The sequence below is a fragment of the Pongo pygmaeus genome, chromosome 19, assembly GCF_028885625.2.
Source record: "Pongo pygmaeus isolate AG05252 chromosome 19, NHGRI_mPonPyg2-v2.0_pri, whole genome shotgun sequence".
NCBI lineage: Eukaryota > Metazoa > Chordata > Mammalia > Primates > Hominidae > Pongo > Pongo pygmaeus.
The window spans coordinates 96,846,019-96,863,183 of record NC_072392.2 but is presented as its reverse complement, the minus strand read 5'-3'; the positions used below and the strand labels follow the sequence as shown (position 1 = coordinate 96,863,183).

The window sequence follows — 17,165 nt, the reverse complement described above, 5'->3', positions numbered from 1 at the left end:
GTGCACCACCGCGCCCAGCCTTGATCTCTTGCACTAAGTGAGAAGGTTCTCCAGGATCCTGGGACTGGGGTTCCCACGAATTCCACAGCATTGTGCTCTGATGGACAGCAGTTCCCAGGAACGCCAAAGACCATGGCGCCAATGGGAAGGACTCGTAGGCCCAGGTGCCGGGAGGCGCTACACCCTCGGGTGGGAACGGAGGGCCACGCTGTGGGTTTCCCGAGTGGCCTCCATAGTGACTGCCAGAGTCCTGTGCGGTCCTCTCTGCGGGGACAAAAGTGACCCCCAGGAGCTCTCTGCGCCCATGGTTCAAGACAGCCAGGCTGCCTAGAAAAGCCAGGGAGCTTGGAGGTGGGGGTACTGAGAGGGGAGGGAGGCCCACTCAGGGTGCCTGGTTCCTGGCATCCTCTGCCCAAGCATCTTCCTACGCACCTCTCCGGGGCTACACTGTGATACAGAATGGGAACTGTCCCACAGATCTGGCGATGGCTCAGCTGTCAGAGCTGATGGGTCTCACGGCATAGAGGGCCTCAGTACCTCCCGTGACCTAAAATTCGAAAGCAAATGAATATACCCCAAGCACCCCTAACAGCCCAGCTCTAAATCTATCCTGGCCTCTGCTGAACCCCCGTAGGTCCCTGTTTTTAGCCAACGCCACCTTTGGGGTTAAGAAGCCCCTTATCTCTGCCATCTGTTGCCAAGGGAGGTTTGGGGTTTTCTTTTCTTCTCTACCCTCCTGGTTTCTTTTTCTAGCAGTGCCAAGACTAGGTGGGTGCAATTTTTCCTTGGGCACAAAATTAGTGGGAAGTCAGGGGGATGGGCCAGAGTGACCGATTCTTCCTTTTGCCTCTGGTTCCAATATCGGCTACAGCACTATCGCTAATCCTGTCTTTATGGAAAATTTGGATATTTTGTTATCATGAATGTTTGCATTAAATTTGGTTTTCTTCAAATATTGCATTTAAATATGAGTTATCTCTGTCACTGAGCTTTGGGGGCCCCCTTCAATTGTGCACCCCAGGCAAGGGCCTCGCTGGCCTCTGCGCTCCCTGCTGTGGAGCCCACAGTGCCCCTCCACGTGGAGTGTTCCTGGGTGGGTGAGTAGACCCCTCACAGTGTAGATGGATTTTTAGGTTTCCGTCATGATTTCTGCATAACCTTTTGTTAATTAGTAATTAATTCGTTGTACAAATATTTCTTGAGCCAGCTCTGGTCCAAGAACTGCGGCAGGTGCCAGGATTCAAGAGGGAGCAAAGCCTTTGCCCTAATGAAGCTCACGGGTGTCTTCCTCGCCCGTAGACCCTGCGGCTCTGCAAACCCCCAGCTGCTCAGCCTTGTCGGGGTGGATGAGAAGGGGTCCAGGGAGGGGCCTGGGAGCCAGCATTGCCCCCACTCAGATTTCAAAGTCCCTGGTGGGCAACATGGGTGTTGGGAGAGGGAGCTGAGCCAAATGCCTCAGGCGCTCAGGACAGGCTTAGATGTCTCCAAGGGGGAAAGGCTTCCTTCTTCCCAGGCTTTCCTTCTATCATGGAAACAACTGTCAGAACCAGCATGTGAGACACCTGTGTGGACGAAGAGCAGACAGAGCTGGATGACTTTGGGCAGCCCCGTCCTCTCCCACCCTAGGCAGGCACATTCCTGCTCTTTTGTAAACACACTTAGGGTTTCAGAAACAAGTTCCCACAGCCCCCAGCCCAGGACCTCACAAGCAGTTGGCAGTGTGTTGAAGAAACAGTGATGAATGAACGCACCCCATAAACAGTCTGTCTTTAAAACCCCCAGGTGTCATCTGTCTTGCAAATCCAGAGATGTAGATGCTATTAGATCAGCATTGCTGCTGACAGCAGTCATTTCTATTTGCCTTGTAGGGGAGACTTTTAGCTGTTTGCAAGTCGGAGTTCGTGAGCACTCCGTACTTTTCCTTACTAGGAATCAGAGAAAGGTGGGCCCCTGGGTGTCCATCAGCACCAAGGCTGGTCATGACGCTGGAATCTCCCCTGACCTGGACCTTCGCAGGTTCTCCCTGTGATGCCATTTCACTAAAGCTGCGTGTGACCTTGGGTAGGTTCTCAGCTATGCGGGTTTCTTCACAGGATTTCTCATTTTGGGGCATTAAAAGGACCAAAGGTTGGCCAGGTGAAGTGGCTCACGCCTGTAATCACAGAACTTTAGGAGGCTGAGGTGGGAGGATTGCTTGAGCTCAGGAGTTTGAGACCAGCCTAGGCAATACAATGAGACCTCGTCTCTACAAAAAAAATTTTAAACTATTGGCCGGGCATGGTGGTGCATGCCTGCAGTCCCAGCTACTCAGGTGGCTAAGGTGGGAGGATCACTTAAGCCTAGCAGGTTACAGATGCAGTGAGCCATGATCATGCCACTGCACTCCAGCCTGGGTGACAGAGTGAGAACGTGTCTCAATAATAATAATAATAATAATGATTTTAAAAAGATCCAAAGGTCTAAATCATAACTTCAGTCTCTCACCCGCTAAAGAGCTTCTCCCTCATCCTCGTTCCCATCCCCATATCTCCTCCCCGACCCCAACCCCCACCCCCACCTTCACTCTCAGCTCAGGCCTGGCTGTGTAATGTAACCATTGATAGGACTGGATGTAAGCCTACTGTCTTGCTATTTGTTTTCAACTTGTTCCATCCATCTCTCATTCTCTTCCCCTGTTTTTCTGCTTTCTTTCAGACTAGGTTTTTTGTTTTTTTGTTTGTTTGTTTGTTTGTTTGAGACAGAGTTTCACTCTTGTTGCCTAGGCTGGAGTGCAATGGTGCGATCTTGGCTCACCACAACCTCCACTTCCCGGGTTCAAGCGATTCTCCTGCCTCACCCTCCCAAGTAGCTGGGATTACAGGCATGTGCCACCATGGCTGGCTAATTTTGTATTTTTAGTAGAAACAGGGTTTCTCCATGTTGGTCAGGCTGGTCTCAAACTCCTGACCTCAGGTGATTCGCCTGCCTCAGCCTCCCAAAGTGCTGGGATTACAGGTGCAAGGCACCACACTCAGCCCAGACTATGTATTTTATGATTTCATTTCACCTCCATGGTTGTCTCCAGGGCTGTACTTTTGTGTTCCTTGGCAGTCATTCTAAAATTTACAGTAGATTCGCTTTCTGGCTTGAATAGCTGGCACAGGAGGAAAGTGACTGTAAGAAATTAAATGTGTCAATTGCAATGTCTGTAATTCACTCGAAAACACCCCACCATCATTAGTGTGATGTCATGTATGTGAGAAGGTTGAAGCTTTAACTTGACAAATTAGTCATTGACTTACTTGCACTCTCATAGGCACAGGCCAGGTGGTCAGCCGGTGTTTTATCAGAAAGAGCCACCCTCTCGAGGTGGTGACTACAAGTCCTGCTATTGGCATCCCCATTTGCAACCGGCACTTTGCCAAAAGGGTGTCAAAAATAGCTTCTTCTCTATTGTTGAAGTTAGAGACCGGCTAATGAGCACCACAGTATGTGAGTCTGCCGCGGTTTGGAGACCTTCCCTGCCCCTGCACAGACAGGATGGAAGAATCCCCCTGCCTGCACCCTTCACCCCTTAGGGGTGGCTGCAGCAGGAGTCCTAGGAGGTCCTTTGTCCAGCCAGGGGTACTGGAGGATTCTCACAGCACAATGCTGACCAGAGGCAGTGAGATTACAGTATAATCCCAGCACTTTGGGAGGCCGAGGTGGGTGAATCACCTGAGGTCAGGAGTTCAAGACCAGCCTGACCAAATGGTGAAACCCTGTCTCTACAAAAATACAAAAAATTAACTGGGCGTGGTGGCGGGCATCTGTAATCCCAGCTACTTGGGAGGCTGAGGCAGGAGAATCGTTTGAACCCGGGAAGTGGAGGTTGCAGTGAGCCGAGATTGTGCCATTGCACTTCAGCCTGGGTGACAGAGTGAGACTTCGTCTCAAAAAAAAAAAAAAAAAAAAAAAAAGGAGATCCTCCTGAGTGCCCACGTGCACTTTCAGAGCACCTATGGGACAGACCTTAGATTCAGTCATGCTTGCAGGGCATATGAATGTTTGGTGCCTGCTTTGCTGATTACTGTTTGTATAATAAATGCCATTTTGTGTGGTAGACTCTGCTCTGAGGCTTGCTTCTGTGATCATCTGGCTGTGAGATTGGGGTGGGGGGGGCTAGCTCTCCCCTCTGGGATATTTTGGTAGCTGCTGCCATGAACAAAAAGAGCTTTCTAGTTGTGCACCATATGGTCTTATCACAGCTTGCTGAATCCCAATAAGACCCCACGGATAGAGTTACATCATTCGCTCTGTTGATTACATCATGGTATTCACTGTTCATTTTCAGCTACCAATAATGCAATTATTTTTCCCCTGAAATTTGACTAGGAAATTTCCATTTCTCTTCACGTCAGTCAGGTTTTCTTGTAAACAAATAGTACTAGCCCTTGAGGATTTCTAAAGAAGTAACAAAATGATTGAAAGTATACAAATATGAGAGTTTTTAATAAGTGAAAGAGTTAGATCATATTCAGCAACAAAAACAGTATAACCATAGAGATGCTTCCCGACATCTATTTTCAAAACAGTGTGAACTATAGGAAGAATTTGCTTCAAAAGTAGTTATTTTCTCATTCATTGTTAAGACATTATCTTTGCATTACAGAAGTGGAGTGTGTGTGTGTGTGTGTGTGTGTGTGTGTGTGTTTAAATATCTGCTGGGTAGCAATTTGTTGACTAAAAGCTGCAAACATTTGTTAAGAGAAAATTTCAAAGACCTAAATATATGGAGAGATACGCCATGCTCACAGATCAGAAGACTCAATATTGTAAAGATGTCAGTTCTCCCCAAGTTGATCTACAGATTTATTGCAGTCCCAACAAATATGCCAGTAGATAATTTTTTAAAAATAGGAATTCACAATCTGATTCTAAGATTGCTATGGAAATGTGAAGGACCTAGGCTAACCAAAACGCCTTTGAAAAGAAGAACACGGCCGGGCGCGGTGGCTCATGCCTGTAATGCCAGCACTTTGGGAGGCCGAGGCGGGTGGATCACGAGGTCAGGAGATGGAGACCATCCTGGCTAATACGGTGAAACCCCGTCTCCACTAAAAATACAAAAAAAAAAAAAAAAAAAAAAATTAGCCGGGCGTGGTGGTGGGCGCCTGTAGTCCCAGCTACGCAGGAGGCTGAGGCAGGAGAATGATGTGAACCTGGGAGGCGGAGCTTGCAGTGAGCCGAGATCGCGCCACTGCACTCCAGCCTGGGAGCCAGAGTGAGACTCCGTTTCAAAAAAAAAAAAAAGAAAAAAAAAGAACACAACTGCAAGACCTCCACTGCTCCATTTTTAAAACTTACTATAAAGCTCCAGTAATCGTGACAGTGTGGTGTTGAAACTGCCTTTGCAAAATGATGACTGAGACAGTGAAAGATCTGACTTAACCGACCCCATCCTGCTTCTAACCTCCAAGCTGTCCTTGCTCATTCCTGGGCTTGGGTGGAATGAGATCATTCCAAAGCTCATTCCTGAACTAGCTTTGGGAGAAACTTAGTTTATAGTTTATAACTATATGATTTATCGTTTAAAACAAAGACGATAACAGCCCCTTCCCAAGGCAGACCTTCTTGCCTGGGGACTAGATTGCCTTTGTAGGACTAACATGAGTCACAAGATTGGAAATCGTGGTTTAGGAGTCATGTAGCTGGAGGTGACAAGATTCTGACCCTCCCAAAACTGTTGCTCTTGCTTCAGTGATTCCACCGCAGATGCTGTGCTGTGATGCGAACGGCTGAGCATGGAGCCTGAGGAGCTTGGCTGTGTGGATTTCAGAGATCTCTGGCTTATGCCTTGTGAGGAAAATGGACATTTTGGATAAGAACATATGTCCCCACTGGGGCTTGGGTTTAGACAACAGATACGAGGCAAAGACCACAGAGCGACCACTGTGCCGATTCATAGATTTGGGAGACATGAACTGTACATTTTCTGCAATTCAATAGTCCCAGCAACTGACAAAATGGGAGATGTATAACCTATAGAACTTCTGGGGGTAAATAAGACATCAATCAATACATATAAGGTGTACATTGGCTTGGTCTGGAAAGGTGGGACAATTCGAAGTTGGGAGCTTCCAGGTCATTCTAAATACCAGTCATGCTGTAAACCAACAGATGCCAGTATGCAAGGCCCAGCCAGCCCAGTAAGTAGCCATTTGCCTTTTTTAGGGCTTTCTATGAGGTCAGTAAACATTTTGAGAGGCTGGCCAGGCGCGGTGGTTCACACCTGTAATCCCAGCACTTTGGGAGGCTGAGGCGGGCGGATCACGAGGTCAGGAGTTGGAGAACAGCGTGGCCAACAAGGTGAAACCACTTCTCTACTAAAACTACAAAAAATTTAGCCAGGCTCGGTGGCGGGTGCCTGTAATCCCAGCTGCTCGGGAGGCTGAGGCAGGAGAATCACTTGAAGCTGGGCGGCAGAGGTTGCAGTGAGTCGAGATTGTGCCACTGCACTACAGCCGGGCGACAGAGTGAGACTGTCTCAAAAATAAACATTTTGAAAGGCTAAGTAAAGTATTGCTCTTCCTGTTTCCTTGTGCTCTGAACCTCCGTAACCTGCGCCCTGGGCCTGCTGGCCTGGCTACACACACTGCCCCAGGCAAAAATGGTTGGCAGGATCTGTATGGGACTTTGATGAGAGCTGGTTTAGAGAAGGTGAGGGTGGAGGTCAAAGCCACAGAGGCGGCTGAGGAGTGCGTGGGCTGTAGGCTTTTTGAATCCGCTACTTGAAGCAGAGGGATGGGGTGGCAGCTGGAGGGGGGTGGCAGCTGGAGGGAGGTGCCCTTGTCTTGTTTCTGAGATGCAGGATTCTATGGCATATTTGCATTTTGGTGGGAGCAAGCTGGTAGACAAGGAGGAGAAAGTGGGGGTAGGGACAATAGCAGGCAAAAAGTTTCTGAGAAGGCAACAGAGAGGAATCGTTTAGAAACGGGAGTTTGCCTCTGCCAATTACTGAGGTGACTGAAGTGGACCCAAATCTAGCCCTCTGCCTGTTTTAAGTAAAGTTTTATGGGAACACAGCCATGCCTATTCACTTACATATTGTCTGTGACTGCTGTAGAACTCCAGCGTCAGAGTTGAAATGCTGCTACAGAGATCATCTGGCTCTCAAAGCCTAAAGTACACCCTGGCCCTTTGTGGGAAGTTTGCTGACCTCTGTGACCCCTAAGGTAGGCTGTGAACTTGAAGGAAGGGTTAGGGGCAGACCTAGTCCCTTGCAAAATCCTGGAAAAGCCCTGTGAGCAGCTGTGAGCTCAGAGTTTTTGCATTTCAGCAAACTCAGAGAACTCAGAGTTTACAAATTTCCAGCCACAGAGAGTTCACAGCCTGAGGAGGAGTTTGCATTTTCCTCTCTCCGCAAGCCGTTTGCTAGAGTGCAGATGTGGCCAGGAGGCCAGTGTGTCACACTGATCATGGTGGCATGTGCCTGAAGTCCCATTATGCAGGAGGCTGAGGTGGAAGGATTACTTGAGCCCGGGAGGTCAAGGCTGCAGTGAGCTGTGATCATACCACTCCACTCCAGCCTGGGTGACAGAGTGAGAACCTCAGAAAAAAAAACTCCAGCTCATATTAATTAAAAAATAGATATAATCCAAAACATATTTTCCGATAAATAGACAAATATACATACTGGGCCCAATACTCATTCCTTACAAGTACAAATTACATGTCTTCCTAAAAAAGAACCTTCCTAACCATGAGACAATCAACATTGGTCTTATCAACATAACTGGATGGTGGATTTATGAGCAAAAGAGAAAACTTACAAAATGAAATAAATATTAAAAGCCATATTTACTCATTTCTGCTTGTGAGTATAATTTCGCATAGCCCCTGACTCTGTGCTGACATATAACTCTCCACAAAAATATTTAAAAGACAAAACAAAACACCTGCCCCCTGCAACATCTCTTACCTAAGTCACTATATTCCTTAAAAAATACCTGACCTGGCCAGGCGCAGTGGATCACACCTGTAATCCCACCACTTTGGGCTGGTGTGAGCAGCTGTGAGCTCAGAGGTTTTGCATTTCAGCAAACTCAGAGAACCCAGAGTTTACAAATTTTTGGCTGAGGCTGAGGCGGGCGGATCACTTGAGGTCAGGAGTTCGAGACCAGCCTGACCAACATGGAGAAACCCCATCTCTAGTAAAAGTACAAAATTAGCCAGTGTGGTGGTACATGCCTGCAATCCCAGCTACTCGGGAGGCTGAGGTGGGAGAATCGCTTGAAGCCGGGAGGCGGAGGTTGTGGTGAGCTGAGATCACGCCATTGCACTCCAGTCTGGGCAACAAGAATGAAACTCTATCTCAAAAAAACAAACAAAAAAAACCCTGACTCCTTGCTGTTTCCTACACACATGGTAACCACTAATGAGAGTCATAATGTTGATGAGAAAACCGAACTCTGTAAAATATGCAAAGATGCTTATCCTGAGCCTACATGAGCAACCACAGTGGCAGAACTGTCTCAAGAGTTCCTGAGAAAGTGTGTCCAGGGTGGTGAAGTTACAATTTGGTTTTATATTGTTGACAAAAAAGAGTCAAACTGTGTGAAATATTTGAAGATATTTATTCTGAGCCAAATATGAGTGACCAGTGGCCCCCAGAGATCCTGAGAACGTGTGTCCAGGGTGATTGGGTTACAGCTTGGTTCTATACATTTTGTGGAGACGTGAGACATCAGTCATTACATGTAAGATGTACATTGGTTGGGTCCAGAAAGGTGGGACAATTGGAAGTGGGGGTGGGAGTTGGGGGGGACTTCCAGGTCATAGGTAGATTCAAAGATTTTCGGATTGGCAATTGGTTTAAAGAGCTAATCTCTAAAGACCTGGAATGTCTGGGTTAAGATAAGGGGTTGTGGAGACCAAGGTTTTACCACGCAGATGAAGCCTCCAGGAGGCAGGCTTCAGAGAGAATAGATGGTAAATGTTTCTTATCAGACCTAAAGAGTCTGTTCTATCAGTCTTAGGGTCTCTGTGTTGATGTTACTGCTGGTCAGCTGTGCCTGAGTTCCAAAGGGAAGAGGGCATAATGAGGCATGTCCAACATCCCCTTCTAGGCTGGAGTTCCAGACCAGCCTAGGCAACATAGCGAGACTCTGTCTCTTAAAAAAAAGGTATCCCAGTTTGTGTGACAGATTCTGTGATTACCTTTTCCATGTAATAGGCACTCTCAGAAAATATCTTCTGAATTCAATGGAATAATTTGGAACATAATGAAGTAATAGTTTTGCTAAAATGTTTAAAATGTTGAACTGTTTTTCAGGTTAACTTTGGAAAGCCCTTGGCCAAGAGGAGAGGTCCATTCAAATGATGGGGGAGCTTAGAATTTTATTTTTGGTTTACAATGCATTTTAGGGGGACCAAAGTTACAGGCAAAGACATAAATCAGTACATGGAGGGTATACATTGGTTCAGCCTAAAGTGGTGGGATACCTTGAAATGGGAGTTGGAGGGCTTACAGGTCACAGGAAGATTCAAAGATTTTCCAGTTGGCAATTAGTTGGAAGAGTTAAGCTTTGGCTAAAGGCTTGAGGTCAGTAGAAAGAAAAGCTTGAGTTAAGATAATGGGGGTTGTGGAGACCAAGGTTCTTGCTGTATAGATGAAATCTCCAGGTAACAGCCTTCAGAGGAAATAGGTGGTCAATGTCTCTTTTCAGACCTTAAACGTGTCAGACTCTTAATATTTCCTAGATCTGGGAAAGGCCTGGCTGCATTAATGGTGATTTTGTACAGAATGCAAATTTCCCTCACAAAAGACAGCTTTGCAGGGCCGTTTCAAAATATGTCACGCCAGTAATCCCAGCACCTTGGGAGGCCTAGGTGGGTGGATCATCTGAGGTCAGGAGTTCGAGACAAGTCTGGCCAACATGGTGAAACCCCGTCTCTACTAAAAATACAAAAATTAGCTGGGTGTGGTGGTGGGCACCTGTAATCCCAACTACTCGAGAGGCTGAGGCAGGAGAATCATTTGAACCCAGGAGGCAGAGGTTGCAGTGAGCTGAGATGTGCCACTGCACTCCAGCTTGGGCAACAGAGCGAGACCCTGTCTCCAAAAAAAAAAAGAAATATACTGTGGGGTAAAATGTTTTGATTTCCTTCAGGGTCTGCCATCTGTCATGTGATACTACACCAGGGCCAAGTTGGAACATGGTATCTCATTGCCACAGGAGTCTCTTCTGCCAGCCTTCTGAGCTCTATTCTAACCTTAGTGCTGGTCAGCTGTGCCTAAACTCCAAAAGAGAGGGGATAGAGACCATCCTTACTAACATGGTGAAACCCCGTCTCTACTAAAAATACAAAAAAAATAGCCAGGTGTGGTGGCGGGCTCCTGTAATCCCAGCTACTCAGGAGGCTGAGGCAGGAGAATCGCTTGAACCTGTGAGGTGGAGGGTGCAGTGAGCCAAGATTGTGCCACTGTACTCCAGCCTGGGTGACAGAGCAAGACTCCGTCTCAAAAAAAAAACAAAAAACAAAAAACAAAAACAAAAAAACAAAGAGAGAGAGGGGATATAAGCAGGTGTGCCTCACCTCCCTGGGAGGTCGGGCTGGGAATTCAATTTTTCAGGTGTCTCTGTGGTCAGTTTGGCCAAGAGGGGGTTCATTCAGTTGGTGGTGGGGCTTAGGATTTTATTTTTCATTTTTAATAATTATTCTATAATCTACAACCAGATATACTCTTATACCCAAGCTTTAATAAAATTTTACACCTACTAAACCCCCACTACCTGTATATAAACTGTAAATTAAAACACTATTTCAAAACAGTCCGACAAACCCCCTCTAAAAGACTTCTCCCAGGCTGTGGTCAGTCTCTAGTCCTCAATAAAACTTCTAAATAAAACTAACTTGAAATCATAAAAAATAATTTTTTTCTTTGGTCAACATACTTTAGTACTAGCCAGGCAAGACAAGAAAGGCAGTGAGGACTGTTGCGATTCCTGGTTCCCATCTGTAATTTTTTTTTTTTTTTTTTTTGAGAGATAGTCTCCCGCTGTCACCCAGGCTGGAGTGCAGTGGTGTGATCCCAGCTCATTGCTATCTCCGCCTCCTGGGTTCAAGCGATTCTCCTGCCTCAGCCTCCCCAGTAGCTGGGATTACAGGTGCATGCACGCCCAGCTAATTTTTGTATTCTTAGTAGAGACCGGGTTTCACCATGTTGGCCAGGCTGGTCTCAATCTCCTGACCTCAAGTGATCTGCCTGCCTTAGCCTCCCAAAGTGCTAAGATTACGGGCGTGAGCCACTGCACCCTGCCCCCATCTGTATTTTTAATAGAAATTGGGTTTCACCACGTTTGCCAGGCTGGTCTTCAACTCCTCCTAGTTCCCTATTGCTTAAGAAGCCTTCAGGGAGGGAGGCCAGACTGCACGGAAACGCGCCTTGGGTAATTAATTCCCAAAGCTGGGTTGCGCCATCCACTGCGGTGATTGACACGGGGTCAGGAGGTGGCCTCCGGAGGCCAGCTAGTCTCTGCAGCGCGGATAATCTTCCCTCACCACCGCAGGAGTCTGGTGCTCCTCAGAGATGAGCCCTGTCACAGTGGAATAAATGTCCTTGGGGTAGATTTCGAGACAGACAGACGTGAGTCAAACTACAGGTAGGAAATTTCATTTCCAGACTGCGCTCAAATTCTTTTTTCCTGACTCATGACATTCAAAACACATTTCATTTTACAGACCAAGCTGAGAGCCCTTCTGGCCAGAGGCCCTGACCCCAGGGCCATGTGGTTCACTCCCTTCCTTCCCCTCAAGTTCAGAGTTAAACTTGAGAGCTTCCTGCAAACAGGACCAAAGGTCAACAGAAGCGCGGGGCAGGAAGGGGAGGATGCTATCTGAATGGGGGAAACCCAGTGCCTTGCCGCTTTCTGACATTATTTGGACTCAGATATTTAACTTAGAGCACTTGATTTTCATCACAGGGTTATTTTTTTCCGGTACATTATAAACCAAGTCACTGGGGAAGAGATTATTCTATAATACAGTTTAGGGTTTAAAAAAATATATTCCAGGGCCTGGCATAGTGGCTCACACCTGCAATCCCAGCACTTTGGGAGGCTGAGGCAGGTGGATTACCTGAGGTCAGGAGTTCGAGACCAGCCTGGCCAACATGGTGAAACCTCTGCCTCTACAAAAAATACAAAATTAGCTGGGCATGGTGGTGCACACCTGTAATTCCAGTTACTCTGGAGGCTGAGGCAGGAGAATCACCTGAACCTGGCAGGCGGAGATTGCAGTGAGCCGAGATTGTGCAATATATATATTCCAAAGAAAAGGGGTCTTTGTCCTTTTAAGAAAAGAAATTTGATATTTCCAAGTGTCTGGTAGAAGTCGAGCTACAACATGCTGGAAGCCCGGGAAAGGACCATTGACCTCCTAGAGCCCAGCCTGTCCTTGAATCCCCACCCCGCAGAGATGTGAAGTGAGCTGGGGCAAGGGGCGTGATGAGCGGACGGACAGCCCGGAAAAGGCCAGGTAGGCACCGGGTACTCCCTCTCTCTCTGCAACAGGGTCACAGCCAAGGTCTGTCCTGCTAGGGAAACAGACACCGTAAGCGAGCCCAGCCTCCATGGCTGAGGTGACAGGTACTCCGAGTTCTGAGCACCCCTCTATCGTTCTGCTGTGCGCCTGGCTGCTCACCGGAAAGCATTTGTCTCTGAGTCCAATCCACCCCAGTTTCTCATTTGTTTGGTTGGCGATGGTTCTGCTCAAATAGACCCAGAGCAGCAAGGTTGACTTCTGAGGACCATGGATCCCTGGAGCAAAGATTCCCCACCCTATCTGTACTTGGACCCAAACAGGAGCTCCGAAAGCCTCCACGCTTGGCCCTCACCCTCCAGTGCCCTTAATTCGCAAAGCGTCCCAGGTGATTCTGCCTATGGCTAAGCAGAGAACCTCAGCCTTAAGTTACACCTGCCACTCAGGTAACCCATGGGGCTTGTTGAAGGCAACTCAGGCCTCAGGTGTGAATGACCATAAAGCAGGGAAGGCTGGGCGTGGGGGTTCACACCTGCACTCCCACAACTTCAGGAGGCCGAGACAGGAGGATTGCCTGAGACTGGGAGTTTAAGACCAGCCTGGGCAACAGCGTGAGTCTTATATTTTGTCTCTACAAAAAATAAAATTAGCCAGGCGTGGTGGCAAGGGCCTGTAGTCTCAGCTACTCGGGAAGCTGAGATGGGAGGATCGCTTGAGTCAAGGCCAGCCTGGGCAATATAGAGATACTCTTTCTTTCAAAAAAATAAAAAATAAAGCCAGGCATGGTTGTGTGCCCCTGTAGTCCCAGCTACTCAGGAGCTGAGGTGGGAGGTTGGCTTGAGCCCCAGAGGTCAAGATTGCAGTGAGGTATGATCGTGCCACTGCACTCCAGCCTGGGCAGCACAGCAAGATCCCTAAAATAAAAGAGGGAAACACTGAGGCCTTTTTAACAAGGATAACTGGTGACTTTCAGTGAATTTGCTTAAAACAGAAACCAAAATTTTACTCTAAATATGTGACTCTCAAACCTTAGTCTGCATCAGAGTCCCTTGGGGGCTTGTGAAATATAGATTGCTGCCCCACAATCTGGGGTGGCCCTGGGGTGGCCCCGGGCTCTGTGATACCAATGAGAATCCAGCTGATGCAGAGGCTGCTGGTCCAGGGGCCCCACTCTGAGAACCACTGCTCTAAGTGGAGTGGGGAGGGGAATAAAAATGAAAATTATAGAAGACTTGTGTTATCTAATTAATAAAAATGCAGATTGCAGGTGCATTCTTAACGTAATCACAGCATAAGCTGCGTGTGTGTGTGACTGAGCAGAGAGGAAAGGCAGGGAAGGGCAGCCCCACGACTGCAGGCTGGACCGCCTTCTCAGCACGCGTCAGATGGACCGATGCCACCTGCAGCTGCTTGCAATGGACACAGAACGTGCAGATGGGGAGATGGTAGGAGGGACGGGGCTTGGTGATGCTCACATCACAGGCACCCCATGTGAAGTGGAAGGGTTCCTACTGAGGGCTGAGAACACAGACACCAGCCCCCTGGAGCCAGACCGCACCCCAGGGGAGGGATGCGCCCTGCCTAGAGTCCTGAGAATCTACCGTTCTCCTTCCCCAAATTCAGAACCCCCTTATTATGCTGAGGCCTGACAAAAGGCTCCCTCCTTGACCCAACTTCAGGCAGACTCTCCTGAGCCCTCTTTTTTTTTTTTTTTTTTTGAGACGGAATCTCGCTCTACCGCCCAGCCTGGAGTGCAGTGGTGCGATTTTGGCTCACTGCACCCTCTGCCTCTCTGGTTCAAGAGATTCTCCTGCCTCAGCCTCCCAAGTGGCTGGGATTTCAGGCACCTGCCACCATGCCCGGCTAATTTTTGTATTTTAGTAGGGACGGGGTTTCACCATGTTGGCCAGGCTGGTCTCAAACTTCTGACCTCAGGCAATCCACCTGCCTCGGCCTTCCAAAGTGCTGGGATTACAGGCGTGAGCCACTGCGCCTGGCCCACTGAACCCTCTTTTGATGAGGCCTCCGTTCTCGAGCCCTGTCCTCAGCCTGCCCAAGCCAGTCTCAGCAGAGAATCCTACTGAGTCACCCCAACCCTTGAAATCTGATCGAGTTCCTCAGCACCTCTCCTTTCCCCCGGCCATGTCCAGGTCCTTGGTCTGCCTTTAGCAAGAACCCCTTCCCCTTGAAGTTCTCCTCTTAGCAATTTTCCATCCACTGACCCCTTGCTGCTCGTGGCTGTAAGTCCCCATCTGCAGGATGGTGTTGAGATCAAGTTTGGCTCCCCGGTTGCAACATCCTGTGTATGGTCTGTCCCTATCTCTTTGAGTCTACATGAGGCGCGTCTGTGACCACCGCCTTGCCTCAGGTATGTCTCCCTGTGTGGGCAGAGGCAAACTCCTCCAGAGACCCCACACTGTTTCCCAGCCTGGGTGGCTGGCAATCCACGCATTTCTGTGCTTTGTAGGGGGCCTCACCCTCAGGATCTGTGTGCAGAGACTCCTAAAGAGAAAAGGTTCCCAGGTCTCCACAGCGTGTACCCTTGTTATGACCTTTGGAAACCTGGCTGGCAGGGACTTCTCTGGCCGCGGTGTCCTGCCCCTGAAGGGAAGGGTCGTCTGCCTGGCCAGCCTGACTGCTCGGGGCTCGGCCCTCCCTTTCCACCCAACTTCAAGGGCAAGGACGCGCCTGGGCAGGAGGACAAAGGCCACCTCCTGTTCCTCTGCTGGGAACGCAGCAGGAGGACACGCGGCAGGGCCCCAGTAGACAGAGGGAGGTGGGGAGCCTGATGAAACCCAGATGGCCCGGCCTCTTGTGTCTGCAAGCATCCCCGGCAGGGGGAAAGGGACCTGTGATTTTCTTTAATGATGGGTAATGTCTGCATGAAATTTGCCTTCCAAGTTCATTCAGCTAGGAGGAAGTGTCGCCCCGGGGGACGACTGAGTTCTCTCAGCTCATCCCGGCCCTACTTCGATGTGGGCTGTGACTGATGGAAGCAAAAAAAAGAGTGAAGGGAGTCCTCAGCTGGTGGCCCTGGCAGGGAGGACTGAAGCCAGACACCCACTGCCCTGCCCCCAGTCCAACACCCAGCCGGGAAGAGAAACACGAGGCGAGAGCCTGTCCATCGAGGAAAATGAGTCAGGTGAGTCTCAATTATTTCAGGAGGTTTATTTGCCAAAATTAAGGACGCACACCTGGGAGGCAGGTCTATGCCTTTCTCTGAAGATGATTTTGAGGGCTTCAATATTTAAAGGGAAAAGGGCAGGCTATTGAGAAATACAATTTCTTTTCTTTTCTTTTCTTTTTTTTTTTTTTTTTTTTGAGATGGAGTCTTACTCTCTTGCCCAGGCTGGAGTGCAGTTGTGCAATCTCAGCTCACCGCAACCTCCATCTCCCAGGTTCAAATGATTCTCCTGCTTCAGCCTCCCTGGTAGCTGGGACTACAGGTATACACCACCACGCTCAGCTAATTTTTTTGTATTTATAGTGGAGACGGTTTCACCATGTTAGCCAGGCTGGTCTTGAACTCCTGACCTCAAGTGATCCACCTGCCTCGGCCTCCCAAAGTGCTGGGATTACAGGTGTGAGCCACTGTGCCCAGCCAGAAATACACAATTTTCATGTGAGAGGAAGGAAGGGGAAAATAGTCATTCATGCCTTTGTCTGGCTTGGTGAATCTGCATCGTTACCTAAGATAACGTAGACAATGGGGCAGAGGAAGCAATCAGCTATGCACTTGTCTCAGGTGGGCAGAGGGATGTCTGAGTCGGTGCAGTGTCTCCCCGACACCTGTGAAGGTAAGCTATCAATTGACATTGCCATGGTGAAATTTAACAGAAACCCTTTAGGGTAAAGATCTTGGGACCCACAAGAAATTTCACTCAAAAAATGAGTGAAGGGGGTCCTTGGCTGGTGGCCCTGGCAGGGAGGACTGAAGCCAGACAACCCCACACACACAAATCCAATGCCCACTCAGGAAAAGAAACACAGCAAGCTCCTGCCAATCGAGGAAAATGAAATCATTTCAGGAGGTTTACTTGCAAAAGTTAAGGACATGTGCTTGGGAGGCAAGTTGATGCCTTTATCTGATTTTGAGGGCTTCAGTAGTTAAAGGAGAATTTCCTTGTGGGCGCAATGTGAGGGAGGTGTGTGGCCTTATCTTGTAGCCATCTCACTTAGGAACAAAAATGGGAGCGCATGGTCCATTTCCCAGCTTGACTTTTCCCTTTGGCTTAGTGAGTTTGGGGTTCCCAAGATTTATCTGCCTTTCATACTCTGTCCCCACTGCTCTGGCCACTTCCTGAGGACCTGATGTTTCTGCTGCCCTGTGGACAGTGTGGTGCATCCACCCCAAAAGGCTGGCTGTGCTCCTGGAAAGTGAGGGTCCTTCTCTATCATCTTTGCTCAGGGTCCTCAGGTGTGACGTCAGGGCAGCTGGAAGCTGTTTCTCCACATCCCTCAAGCCTCCTGCAATGCCTGACAGAGCCCTAGTGCTGCAGTTTGAGGCTCAAGGGGCCATATCCCCAACTCCCTTCAGGTGACCATGTCACCAACAGATGTCCCAGTCTTGGTGTCTTGGTGTTGCAGAACTTAGCTCCTTCATTCAGCTAAAACCAGGCTCTTGTCACACGACCAGGAAAAATTAGGCACGCAGACACACTGAA

At 48.6% G+C, this 17,165-nt stretch overlaps 1 protein-coding gene across 1 annotated transcript in view; it reads left to right on the top strand.

Moving 5' to 3' along the window:
- Positions 1-15,391: 15,391 nt before the first annotated feature.
- DNAH17 (dynein axonemal heavy chain 17) overlaps positions 15,392-17,165 on the top strand; it is a 167,174-nt gene continuing 165,400 nt past the window's right edge. Inside the window, exon 1 of the mRNA XM_063656557.1 lies at positions 15,392-15,643. The gene's annotated coding sequence lies outside the window, so the exon portion shown is untranslated. The remainder of the gene's footprint in view (positions 15,644-17,165) is intronic.